Here is a 13,757-nt window from a genome sequence, read left to right on the forward strand (position 1 = left end):
ATGCTTTACAAATAAACACCTTGCCTTTCAACAGTCCATTTGAAGTGAGCCTGTGAGAGCTCAATCTGCCTCTCCAAAGGGATAAAAGCAAAAGAACCCATTTTAGTAAAGCTCTCTAGAGACAGGCTTCTATTCATAAGGCCTCTGAATGCTTTCGCTGTTTCCAACCACACGGTCCTTCACTTGGTCAAAAGGAGTTCTTGGGAGGAAAAAAATGTTGCGATGATGAAGGATCCATGGCTCAGGTCCAGCATTCAGATCTATGTTCATCAGTTTTGTTACTCGATAGCCAAAAGAGAGACCTGTTTGTCATCATGTTTGAGATCCCCACCTGCGTTCACTCATCCATCTCATTGCTCAAACACAATGAAATGACAGTTTACGCGAAAGACATATTAGGTCTTGGGCGTGAGCCAGTCAAAGACAGTAAAGGTGCCTGGCCGTAATTTTTACCCTTCTTTCGGGCTTTAAACTGCACCATGTGGTTGTTGATCAGCCTACATGCAATATTTTACAGGAAGTGAAAAGGGTACCAATTCTATGCAAAGAATTTAAGAATCCACTGACTGCAAGACAGGACGGTAAGTTTATCGAGGCATCAGAAGCAGTATAGATGGCACAGAAATCAAATCTCATTTCCTCACCTCACATCCATTTTGCCTTCAGATTCAATATCTAGCTTTGGAGGAAAGACTTGCTCTGCACGGATTAGACAAAAAACAGCAGCGTAGCACATTCCCCAACAGTGTGTTACAGTAACACCCATTAGTCAATCTGAAGTAATTAATTGGAAGAGAGTTTTTTTTTTGTTTGTTTCAAGACCTTTTATCACATTGTGGAGACAGCGAAGTAATCTGCTTCTGAAAAGATAAATAGCATTTTTGAATCTCCAGGGTGGAAATGAAAGCAGTTGGCCTCGAAAGAGGAATTCTGCCACTTTTGCTACCACTAGGGGTTGCTAGGAGAAGGGTCCCAGAGTAGTGATGGGGCTCAGTCTCTGTGAGCCGAAGGGGCCTCCAGGGAAAAGACGGTCCAGAGAGCAGGGAACTCTCATGAATGTCGGGAAATTTTCCCACAATCAAACACACAAACAGATTCATGCAGGGCAGCAAAAGGGACCAAGGAGACAGAAAGGAAGGGAGTGTGGAATGAGGAAGGCCCGACAGTTAAAATAACAAAGGCCACACATGTTCATGCTCAGTCATAGCATGAACAACACTGTCTTGTTAATGAACTGTGTAAAATTACTATTTATTATAGACATATATTAGGTGGCTCAGTGAAAAACTAGTGGGATACAAACATTAAAAACTAATTTAAAAAACAGCATAGGATCACAACCACAATGTTTATGGGTAAAATAAATTAATCAATAAATTACTTTTTGTCTCCTCAGTGACTAAGGATATCCGTTAACCGATGGAAAAGTTCAGGAGATGAGCCAAGTCATTGGGCGGCATCTGAAGGGACTTGAGATTTGTCCAGATGTGGACAAAAAGTAAAGATGACAACTGGTTGGTGGAGAGATACCAGTTTGCTTTCTAACTACTGTTGAGGTGCCCTTGAGCAAAGCATTAACTACCTCACTCGCCGCACCTTAATAGGTGCAGCACTGTTCTGCATGCCCCTTTCACGCTGACATCTTTCTTTCCATGCCTGCATGGGCTTGATCTGGTCCCGTGTGTAGTATACAAGACAAATATAAAGCACAGTGGATTAGAATAACCCCATGATGGATTATGATGAGTTTCATAAACCAAAAAAAAAAAAAAAAGAAATAAGCATGTAATGCATAACATTACAGGCTCAGAACAGGCGAGAGATTTGCTACTTACTACTCCTCCATGAATGAACAAGGAATTGGACACAACATTTGGAAAGTTATCATCAATGAGTCAGGAAATGAGAATACTACACATTGAGGATATATAGAGTACAAGTCAAAAGAAGGAAGGAAAGAATCTGATGTCGTCAATTATGAAGGACAGTGAAGGAGGACGAGACGGAACTGTACAATCTCAAATTACGTCAAGAGGTCAAGCAATGTAACACAGCCATTTCATTTGCCATTGGACTGCAATTTTGCTGCATTCACTTACGATTCAAATTTCAAATCACAGCCAAACTTGTTGCAGACAGTCATGCAATCTAGTTAAAGAACCCGGCACAACTGCACAAGAATTCAGCTGCAGTCAGCTGCAGTCAGCTGCATTGATGTTTATGCGTTGGGACTATGAGGTGAAGGAAGGCGAATACAAGATCACACTTTTTTCTCCATGTTGACTATTGCCCTTCTGAAGAGATTACATCTTGAGAAAAAAAAATATGCATGCCTTGTTTCCAGTGGGACAACGAAAGTCTTCAAACTTCCTTTTATAGAAGTAACCCCCCCCCCCCCCCCCAGCCCCCTATGTTGGACATTATAAATAAGAAGCAGGAATGCAGAAAGACAAGAAATAAACATCCAAGCCGCTCTGTTATCTACACCCAGCTGTGCAGTTTGGAAGACAATCTTTCAAGCTGATGTCATACAGGCCCACAGTGATAGCATTGAAATAGGGTTGCTATAATTTGACAGGGAGCAAAGTCACTCATTGTGGACTTGAGTTCTAGGTCACATAAAATTAAGTAAAATAGTTATCGGGTGCCAAATGCAATTAATGCCAAATGCACGCTCTCGAAAGAATCAGGAGCTCACTCGTTAACTAACAAGTGAAAACATAGGAATGAGCTTCAGTGTTCAACAAAGATCCACTTTGAAGGGGGGAACCTAGTTGTAATTTGATGGTGAGAATTAAGGTCCGTCAAACCAACTTGTAAATACGGACAAGCATCAAAGAGGAACATTTAAGAGCATAAAATGAGTCTTAAAATATTATTGGTTTGGGTTCATCTGAAGATAAAATAGATTCCTGATGTGGAAAGTAGTGAGGAGTACATGTCCGATGCCAGGTCCAACTTTAAAAGCTCAGTTCAGTGGCACACTGAATTCGAGATGTGTAGGTGAAGAGGAACCTGTTGGCAAGAGAACACTGTGGAGTTGACGTTATGGAGTTTTGATAAACTATTCCATATGTGCTCCAGATCCCAAGTGAAAGAGCTGCTTTGTACTCAGCAAAGTATCAAGCGCACATGTCCCAATTGGAGCCCCCACAATCACCTCCACCACCCAATCCGTCCCTTTGCTTCTACCGACAGAACCGCTGTTGCGCTTTCTCTGTAACTCGGGGTATTATTAGCTCAGTACAGAGGCGCAGGAGGTCTAAGAATGGATGATCTGGTCTCACACTTCATCCTGCAGCCGATTGATGGACTTTTGACTGCATGGAGACACGCATACCTGTCAACTCATACGGTTTAGCCATAGTTCATACGGATTTTGTGGTGAATCTTACGTATATGGCCGTATCGCACTAATCATACGGATTCTGAAAATTCCCCCCCCCCCCCCCCCTAACAGGTAGTTCCGTTTGCTTTTGCCCAGAATGGTGCTAGTCTACTCGAATATGAATGGATGCTGTAACTTCGAGCCGATGGGTCAGCATTTGGAGTTGGTGAAAAAAGTAACGCAGGAATACAACTCTGAACACAGTAATGCCACTAAGTAGAATGATGACTAGACATTAACCAGACATTGTATTATGGAGATCTACAATAAATATCATTGAAATTTTCGTGTTTCGGGTTTTTTTCTGCCGTTATTTTGACATATAAAATGCTTTGGTATGTTATAAGGATTTTTTGCTCTTTATAAGGATTTTTTTGGTAGTTTATCCAGGTTGGCGCTCCGGAAAGTTGACAGGTATGGACACGGGACCTGGACAACACATGTAAGCTGTGAGGTGGAGGTGAAAATGTGCAAGTTTAAGTGAAGCAAGGCTGTGAAAAAGGAAGAAAGCATGTGGAGAGTGTAGTCACGTCAAAAGACATACAGTACAGCATGATGCAATTTTGACTGTGGATGAGGGGCAGTAGTTTTCTTTCCTTCCAATATGCATTTTATATTTAATTCAGAGAAGAGATCAATTTGTGTGTGTGTGTGTGTCTCTGTGTGTGTTTAACTTAATTTTCATGACGGTTTTCTGCTTGGGGACATGGTTCTGTCAGTCCCTGGTTTGTCATACAAGCAGCTTAGTGTGGCCATGGCTGGCATATGCCTATTTTTATTGTCCTTTGGGGCATAAAAAACTCCATTAACTCTTCCTGGCAACAAGCAGCCATGTAAATGTGTACTGAGACCGGGAAAATGAATCTAACCTTGCAGAGTCTCCCCATCTAACATTTGGTTTTATACTGAATCACACTGCATTAATCAATTCAACTTTAGTTATAGAGCAGTTTGAAACAAGCACCTCGGCATCAAACTGTGCATTGAGCAAAAATATGTCAACCAACCTCATCAATGAGGAAGATTATTCTCTTAAACGATATCAGAAGGAAAGTACTGTAGTGTGTTCCTAGTGACTGGTTCCCTGTCAATTTACTGTATGCCATCCAAAAACAGCAATAATATGCAATTCACAACAACCAGGCCCCTCAGTGAAATATAATCCATCCATCCATCCATTTTCCGAACCGCTTGATCCTCACTAGGGTCGCGGGGGGTGCTGGAGCCTATCCCAGCCGTCTCCGGGCAGTAGGCGGGGGACACCCTGAATCAGTTGCCAGCCAATCGCAGGGCACACAGAGACGAACAACCATCCACGCCCACACTCACACCTAGGGACAATTTAGCGCGTCCAATCAGCCTGCCATGCATGTTTTTGGAATGTGGGAGGAAACCGGAGTACCCGGAGAAAACCCACGCAGGCCCGGGGAGAACATGCAAACTCCACACAGGGAGGCCGGAGCTGGAATCGAACCCGGTACCTCTGCACTGTGAAGCCGACGTGCTAACCACTGGACTACCAGGCCGCCCTTGAAATATAATCTCAAGGGCAAATACATCTCCCAAAGCATTGAGAGCAATCTTTACCAGTATCAGAGTCAGCCTTATAGGCCAATTACAGTATGTAAAAACATACAAGGAACTCCATTCCAGTATCACAGCAACAGGCAACCATAAGAAAAAGAAAATTTTGGATGCCACTTAACACATCTGCTGTATCCTGTCTGTCAGAAAGCTATTCATCCGCTGGCAAATAGCAGGAGAGACACTAAGAAACTAACTAAACACTAAGAAAGAGAAGCTCGGAGGAGTTCAGGGATGATGACGTTGAACGTGGCTCTGAAGTCCACAAACGAGATGTATTTAATGAGAGAGGATATCAATCCTGAATGCAAAATGCAAGTTGTACTGCGGCTACAAAATCCCATGAAGTCAGAACATAGGCCTGCTGACATCCAAGAATGTATATCGCAGGGTGGCAACATGCGAGTCAAGTCACTGAGTTCATGCTGTGAGGTATTCATCCATCCATCCATCAGCCTGTTTCCAAAAACACAGCAGAGGCCTTAATGTGCAAAAGCCTTGCTAACAATGAAATGTCATGAATGACAAAGAGCAGGTTGCAAGGTCTCTGGTCTATGATACAATAGCCATGATTGATGGGATTTTAATTGACCTCACAGTCTGGAAATCGTTTGAACACATCTGGAATAAGAGGGGTAACCAAAATAAATCAGTATAAGACTGTTGCGCAAGAAACAGTATAAGTGTTGGAATAAGTCTCGATATATTGTAACGGATCATAAAGTCGAACGAAGGATCATCATTTCAATTCAACAATAGACTGGGACATATGACGAATGTGAAAATCCAACTTCATAGCTGGTTAAACCACATTCTCATTTGATGTCAAGAGGTCGTTGCTCTATCAGACATTCCAGCAATGCAGTGCTTCCTCTCGAACTGAGGTGTGTCTGAGCAGAGAACATCTTTTTCACTGTCTAAAAGCAACAGACCAGAACATGTTCCAGCCTTCCATCAACAAAACTTGCACATTGATCAATCCTGGTCAAACCAGATGAAATAGACTTGAATTAAACGTATTTGATAAAATCCATTCATCCTTCCATCCATTTTCTAATCCGCTTATCCTCACACAGGGCGCGAAGCGTGCCGCAGCCTATCCCTGCTGTCTCCGGGCAGTAGATGGAGTACACCCTGAACTGGTTGCCAGACAATCGCAGGGCACACAGAGATGAACCATTTGCACGCACACTCAGACCTAGGGACAATTTCAAGTGTTCCATTAACCTGCTATGCATGTTTTTGGAATATAACATAAATAACATTCAGGACAGTCCAGTTCTCTATTTTTGTGAGTACACAAAGTTAAAGTCAGTGTATTCGGGGTTAGGTTGGGACAGGAGGTCATAAACACCATCTATGACTAAAGACTGGTAAGAGAGGGCTTCAGAGGGCATTTATGGGGGGTGGGTGGATTGGTTGCGGGGTGATCACTTTTAATAGACAACATGTGCTGTCTGGAATAAGATTATGCCTTAACAGCTAATTACTCCCAGACTTCTCCCTTAAACCCTGTGCCAGAAATTGCAGTAAGCATGCAAGCAGACTTCATTGCCACCACATAGATGAAGAGCTGACTGAACCAGGGAAAAGGTCATTGGCATGTACTGTGACTAATGATGGAAGGTAATGACATGGGGATTCTTGATTATTTGAATCTGGAAGAGACAAGTCGTATTTTGCCTAAATTGACACATTGTCTATTGTCTCAGATACAATCAGCAACTCATAATGTCAATCAAGTATTTTTTCATGGCAAACCTAAACTGTGTGTTCACATATTAAACCAATATGCCTTCCCTGCACAATGAGTGGGTTCCACCTTTAAGGCTTGATGAGTGGTCCAGATTTCAAGCTTGACATTCTGGCCCCAGCTCACATAATAAAATTTCATTTTGGTTGGCTTCTACATGATACAGAATTGTGTAGGATGGGGCCGAACACGATGCTGTTCACTGGTTGACAAAGAGCTACCAATTATAAGATAACAATGGAACATAACTGAGATAATGATAATGGTAAGAGAAGAAGAAGACATAAATGCATTGGATTACAACAGAGAAACGCACGCTTGTGTTCACAAGTTCAATGAGGCCTTGCTTTTATGTCATGTAATCTTCATAGCTGATGTAGTCACAACCATCACGCCGACACACAACGACCTGTGCAGGAAAAACAAGCATGGTCAAGATTGGCCAATCCAGCCGTAGAAAATTGAATTAAACTAGACTGTTCAGTGGCAACCTTTTATATACTACCGTATTTTCCACACGAAAAGGCGCACTAGATTATGAGGCGCACCTTCAATGAATGGTCTATTTTGTAATTTTTTTCATACATTATAAGACGCAATCTACAATGCCTCCACTAGATGGGGCTACGCTCCAGAAAAGGGCAACAGAACGATCAGATGTCAGTAAAATGTATTTAATAAAGCAGCGACACAGTTCACTTAACCAACAGCAAGTTATAACATTGACTCGTTAACGAACTCTCTTGCCGCTGCTCTATTTTCGTGTTGAAGTTTGAACTCTGCGATGTCAGCATGTCTCGAGCAAGGAGCCATTTTGGGGTCGAAATATTACCGTAATGATCAGACACACGGCACATCGGATTTTAAGGCGCTGTGAGCTTTTAAGAAAATGGAAGGCTTTATGCTGCGCCTTTTAGTGCGGAAAATACGGTACACTTCTATTTTGTCACCCTTCCTGTACAGAATGACTGGGTGATGAAGAATCATCACCATTTCTGTATGCCATCAGGCATGGAATGGTCAGAAAAAATATGACGTTTGCTTAACATTGGTTATCAACTTTTTGTAATATACAGCCATATGTTAAGAGAAAACATATATTGCAATACTGAATGGTGATTTGTTCCTTTAAAAAGCATTAACCGATTACACTATGCCACGCTGGCTTGATCCCACCTGTTGAGCAAAACAATGCTGAAGTGAAGTACAGCAGTTTGCGTGGAAATGGCTGAATAATGAGCCTGCCCCACTCATCCCTGCCCAGTGGCAGAAGAGCTTCTACCAGGCCACCATGTCGTCTGAGCATGGCTTCAAAGTCCTCTTTCCACCCCAGTAATGTGCACACAACACAATTCTCTATATCCTTTTCAGTCAGCAAGGCAAGGGTACAGCCAGAAGCAGCCTACGTCAGCCAAAGGGCCTTGTTACTCTTGGACCAGACCTATTTTTCTTTCCTCCATCCCTTCGGAAACGCACAGGTAGCTGGACGAGGATTGCGCGTGCTAATCAAAACATTGGACCTAAAAATACCAAACTGCTGCAACAGCTGCTCCAGATGAATTGAAAGGCAAACCTGTTTCATATGTATGATTTTACAGTTTTGAAGATTCAAATGCTTCACGTGGCTAACACGTACACATTAATAGATTCGGTTACAAAACTTTGATACAGCATTCCTTTTCTGCAGCACATTATAAAACAAAATGCCCTCCCACAGACGTGGGCCATTTATTCCAAAGGAGGTTTGTCAGCGGTCACACTCAAAGATTTACCATTTTCTGTTTCCTTTAATGTTGTAGTGTTTTAAAAATAAGTACCCGGTACTATCAAAGTCCAGAGAACCTCAATTCTACATTTAAAAAGAAAATATAAATCACAAGCACTCAACTACGGGTAGGTGTAATCATGATTTAAAAGGGGTCATACAGCCGGGATGGCCCCCTTTTCGCTCAAAAACTACAGCGATCCGCTCAGAGAACAATTGCAACATGGAGCCCTTACTGTAAATGTGCCAATCATTTTTATATTTTGACAGGTTGGAGTAGACATGAGTATGCATATGCATATTAAGGTGTGCATTTCAAAGCGATTAATCACATTTTTCAGACATTAGTGAAACTAAACTTTTCTAAGACTCCACTCAGCCATTATCCCCACACAGCTAACAGGCTAACCTGTTGCAACGACTGCCATTGTCCAGGTAGCAATTAGCATTCGGCCGCAGGAACAAGGTGAGCATACAAAATGATCGTCTTACTGGTCTAAGATAACCGCTAACTTTAGCTGTCTCTGTAGCCAAACATTGATTGCTGCCCTGACAGCGGCAGTGGCGTTAGCCTGTCAGCTGACACTGCCTGCCTATGGAAACTAACGAAACTTGAGAATCGCTAAATGTCTAAAAACTGATCAATCCCCACCAAAATTCAGATGCACATACCTACTCTTGCCTATTTGAACTTGTAAAAAAGAGAAATCGGCTCAATATTCTCAATTTTATGGAGGTGATAATGGCTATTCCATATAGCATCTTACATTTAATGTCAATAAAATCCAAAATATCGGGCCAATCGCTTTGATATTTCCACAGGTTTAACTGGACATGAGTAGAGCCGTGAATATGAATTTTGGTGACTATTGGTCACCATTTTCAGACATTAGGTGACAAAAGAATGTGACAAAGCAAGCCAAGAAATAATTACGATGCTTGACTCTTTCTAATATATATATACTGTATCGTATATACCTGTGTGTGTGTGTATATATATATATATATATATATATATATATATATATATATAAAGCAGGCCATGCCCATAAAAAAAATGGGCATAATAATAATAATAATAATAATAATAATAATAATAATGCATTTTATTTAAAAGCGCCTTTCATGCCACCCAAGGACACTGTACAGACAATAAGAAAATACAATGTAAAAATTTAGTAAACGAGATATTATATAAAAACAGGACATAAAATCAAAAATCATAAAAACATAGGAAATGGAAGAGCTATGTGTTGTAGGCAATCCTGAACAGGTGTGTTTTTAGACGGGACTTGAAAGTGGAAAGAGGTGTGCAGTTTTGGAGGTCCGGAGGTAGGTTGTTCCAGAGCTTTGGAGCAGCGTGACTGAAGGCATCATTAAGATGTGATGAATGTAGTCATAAAAAATACATTGAATCAATTTTTCCTAGTCCTGACATTATTTTTACATACAGACCTACATACAGTACATACAAGTGTCCCTTTAAAAACAGAAAATTGTTCTTGCATAAACTGAACCTTTGAACAAAAACCTTCCTTTAATATGGGTTGTTCTCACTGTGCTGTATATCCAACAATGACAGAAGTGTCCCAATAAATCTATCAACGTCCACTGATCCAATCCTGTGATGGTTAGTGGCCTGGCTTTTAATAAGTAGTAACAAAACATGAATAAAAGGTAACGGTAATTTCTGTGTCATGATCTGTTCGAGCCAAACTAAACATGAGAGGATCACCGGGTCTTACATGACACTCACAAGCAAGACAGTCTTGACCCATTAGGTACAATGTGGCAGGTGCTAACTGCAAAGCTGTGTGGGTGAGGGGGAGGAGGGGACAACTTTGCACTTGACATGGGGCACTGCTGGTAAAGCCTGATCAGCTGAGCCACAGCACACATTGCCGCATCGCTGCCAGATGTTCGGGGGGATTAAATGGCTCGATACCTCGCCATCCTCTTTGACTTACAGATTGAGTTTTAAGAGCTATGGAGGCCTGCAAGTAGGTAAACAACCAGTGTAGATTCAGTGAAATGAATGCAGCATGTTATTTTTGAGAAACAAGCAAAGAAATTAGCACAGTCTAGGGATGTTCACACGGAACACATTTGCATCGGTGCAGCACCGATGTATTTTGGTGCGATATTGAATAAACTGTCTGTCTGTCCATCTATCTAGCTATGTATCTATTCAGCATCCTTACTGGACTACAACCACAGTACAACAAATTGAAGCGAATTTATCTCTCAGTGCATGCAAAAGAACTTAAAGCAGATGAAAGCAAAAAATGTGACGGTGATATAGAGTGGGAATGTGTGTCTAGCTTATGTTCATTTAAAAACAACACTGATGATGATGAGCTAATTGAAATACAACTATAACTGTGTGTGTGTGTGTGTGTGAGTGTGTTCACAGACAATAGGGAGAGTGTACATGACTAGGAATGTTGCACTTTCACCTGTTGACCGGTGACCTCATTTCCTCTGTCATCTTAAAAAAATGAAAGAAATGTTGCTAATTTGTGTGTGTAAGTGGAAGATATGACCTTTCAACAAAAATAATAAATACCATGAAGCACGAAAAATAATAAGATGAAGCACTGAAGTTGCATCTGCAAATGGCTGTATGTGAAATTCAGTCAAATGCTGAGTGTTTATGACACACACATTTTTTTTACTTGCATGACCAAATTAAAGCAAGCTATCTAAACAATAGACTGCTTTCTTGATCTTTGCTTATATATATATATATATATATATATATATATATATATATATATATATATATATCCCACCCCCCCCCCCCGAGGACTTAGAACAGGGATGTCAAGATCTGGAGGGCCGCTGTCCTGCATATTTTCCAAGTCTCCCTGTTGCAACACAACTGATTCAAATGATCAGATCACCAGCAAGCTCTGCGGAAGCCTGACATTGAACCTGTTCATTTGAATCATGTGTTGCAACAGGGAGACTGGGAAAACATGCAGGACAGCAGCCCTGCAGGACCTGAGTTTGACACCGCTGATTTAGAAGAATTTACTTTAATTCAAAAATACAACACTGGTGGTATGAAATTATCCACCGAACACGTGGTCTGATTCCCCTGATCAAACACAACTTTCACTCTTTGCTGTACATTTCTTACATGAATGATTGTTAATAAGGAGGTAGAGCGCCCTCTATGGGTAACAGACCGAACAAGCGTCAATTTAGACATTGAGTACATATTCCGCAGACAAATACAAAAACATTGAGTATCCATGTAAAGGAAGCTCGTTGGCATTTTAGCACACATAGGAAAAGACTAAACTGTCACTGTGACCTATAAAACAAGTAAAAACATTCAAGGAACAGCTGTTATTAAATCCTGACGTCAAATGATTGTCTTTTTTTTAACGGCCGGTGCTCGGAGCGAGCTATGGTTGGCATCCTTTTTCACAAGCTTCAAAGAGATGTCGCGTAACAGCGTCCATAACGCCCAAATTTTCGTTTTTTAACTGCACAAAGGTGGCGTGAGTGGGCTGTGAAAACGTAAAAAGACTGTCAAACGAATCTTTACTTGCAACAAAGCCCTCAAACGTGTGCAACCTCCACGCCGACGGCAGCCTCGCCGCTACCTCCCCGGCTGATGAAGGCACAGTCGAGGGGGGTTGACAGCACCCTCACAAGCCGTCCACCTCACACTCGTAAAATGAAACAAAATCGGTGCTTACCGTCTCGGTTCTTCGCGGAGAAAGCAGGTTCTGATCGGCGGTGATGACGTTGATAATAATCCTTTAATGTTGTCACCGGATAAATGTAGTGTGTGGGACAGTTGCGGCGACGTCCTGCTTAGAATGAGCTGCTCATTCATCTGAATGATCGTGAACTGCAGAGGGACTGTCAGGTCGGTCAAAACAGCGGCATCACCACGCCTCCCTTCTTAAAGCTACACACTGGCCGTTGTGTTGTGTGCATGTGAGAGACATTTATCCGAAAAAATCCGAAAGGTGCAAGTCGAGAATTGTTGTACATTAAACATTGATTTTTATATTTTACATAGAGCCACGTTTTAATGGGGTGACAACCAAACCAAACTAAAGGGGAAAAAAAGGCTAATCCCACAGGTGGCCCAGTTTAATGTTGCCACACTGTTGGAACTGCAATACAGTGTTCATTTGGTATATACGCACTTAATGCTTGGGAGTGTTAACACAATTTATTTTGTAGGTCTTTTTTTTTTACAGTCCATAGAAACCAGTGCTTACTCATATTGTGTCTTTTTTTTTGTTAAAGAAATGTTGGCATTTGTGGCAATTATGTAGCTTTTTGGTGCTATGTTCGTGTATTGAGGACCTTCATTTAGAAAACAGCATTGTGCTTTGCTGCCATCTTGTGGCATCTTGGTCCTAAAGAACTGCGTTGTCGTGAATTGAGGAGTTTCATATTGACAAAAGTAGTACTCCCACCCTGATTACTGTAAGAATCTTTTTTATTGGGGGAGAGGGAGGCATTAATTGGTTAGTATTTGCTGGTTTTCTCTGTTTTGGTAAAATAATTTTCCCGAACTGCCAGTGTAGTTCCGAGCCAGTCCTGGCCATTATATCAGACAGCACCCATTAAACCCCATTGTGTTACATGTTGCAAATTGACATATTTAATAAATCAAAAGTAGTTTGCAGAGCGTAGTCTGGTGTCTCAAAGCAAGCATTTAATCCTCTGAAATATGAAGAAACCAAGTGAGTGATTGGCTATATTTTTATCTCCCCATTGCCCATAATCCTTCATTAATTGCCAATTCAAGGGAACCCCTTTGACCTATGGCTCAAGCAGACGTCAACTCTAATTTGATGTGTCTGAGAAACAGCCATGTCCAGCTGTGCTATTTTGGTGCATGAGATCATTTGTAAGCAGTTGAAAACAAAGTTGATGATTCCCCAAGTAATTAAATTTGTCTCTATGAAATAAAATATCAGTCACATTAATGACAACTTGGGTGGCATTATTGTTGTTCCCAGTATTGTGTTGCCTGTATTGTTCCTGATGTCTTGCATGTTTGTGCTGATTGGATTTATTGGATGGCATTTGTTGTTTTTTTTATAGATGAATGTGATGATGACTTCATGTTTTAGCTAAACAAAAAGCAACAGTTGGAAGTAACAATCTAATGAGGGTAAATGGATAACTAATAACCACTTCCATCCATGCTGCTTAATCAAGGGACACTCTGGCGAAGACGCAATGGGGAGCTCACAGTTTGCTCAGATGGCCTGAAGAAAAGTGATACCGAT

General features: G+C 41.3%; 1 protein-coding gene across 1 annotated transcript in view; it reads right to left on the reverse strand.

Annotated features, from left to right (window-relative positions):
• daam2 (dishevelled associated activator of morphogenesis 2) overlaps positions 1–12,329 on the reverse strand; it is an 88,677-nt gene extending 76,348 nt beyond the window's left edge. The window contains exon 1 of the mRNA XM_086127419.1: positions 12,201–12,329. The gene's annotated coding sequence lies outside the window, so the exon portion shown is untranslated. The remainder of the gene's footprint in view (positions 1–12,200) is intronic.
• Positions 12,330–13,757: the final 1,428 nt, after the last annotated feature.

This window comes from Hippocampus guttulatus, chromosome 13, assembly GCF_054856545.1.
Source record: "Hippocampus guttulatus isolate MCC_2025c chromosome 13, RoL_Hgut_1.0, whole genome shotgun sequence".
Taxonomy (NCBI): Eukaryota; Metazoa; Chordata; class Actinopteri; order Syngnathiformes; family Syngnathidae; genus Hippocampus; species Hippocampus guttulatus.